Source organism: Eutrema salsugineum, unplaced genomic scaffold (genome assembly GCF_000478725.1).
Source record: "Eutrema salsugineum unplaced genomic scaffold, Eutsalg1_0 scaffold_7, whole genome shotgun sequence".
Classification (NCBI taxonomy): domain Eukaryota; kingdom Viridiplantae; phylum Streptophyta; class Magnoliopsida; order Brassicales; family Brassicaceae; genus Eutrema; species Eutrema salsugineum.
Genome location: NW_006256486.1, coordinates 4811331 through 4812108, shown reverse-complemented (window position 1 = coordinate 4812108; position 778 = coordinate 4811331).

The window sequence follows — 778 nt, the reverse complement described above, 5'->3', positions numbered from 1 at the left end:
GTGTTCCCTATTTTTTATTTCTGAAATACTTTTTATTTTAAATGTAGTTATCTAAATCATATGATATATATAAATTTAGGACGAAGGGGAAAGGAGAGAATGAGAGATAAATATTGAATAGGGATGGACACATGGATGAAGAGAGAGAAATAGTTAAAGTTTTCAAGTAAATATATTTGATTGATATAAATAAATGACGGAAAATAAGAAGAATATAAAGTCGGAGAGAATGAAGTAGACAAAGGCGATGAAGAAGAAGAAGAAGAAGTAAAATAGGAAGAAGATGAGGAAAACAGAAAACAAGAAGAAGATGTGACAAAAAAAAAACTTAAAGAATAAGAATTAAAGAATAAGAAGTAACAAAAGAGATATAGAATGAAGAGGAGAAAGAAAAAAAATAAAAGAAAAATGAAAGAAAACTAAAAAGAAAATGAAAGAAAACTAAGAAGAAAACGTGAGAGAAGAAGGAGAGATAAAGGTGGAAGACGATGAAGAAATAAAAAAAAAATAAAAAAAGAAAAACTAAAAGATAAAAACGAAGAAGAAGAAAAACAATTATATAAAGACGAAAAACTCGTTTTTTTCTTAATTCAATTGATTTGTGAGTTCAATAGTAAATATTTTTTTTTATAATTTTAGATGGTGTTTCCCTTTTTGGATTTGCTTTATTTTAATTATATATATTAAATAATTGTTTTTAATTATTTTTAGTTTTAGTTTACAACATTGATTCTGCATAGAAGTATGCGTGATATACTAAAAATGATGACGTTTTTGG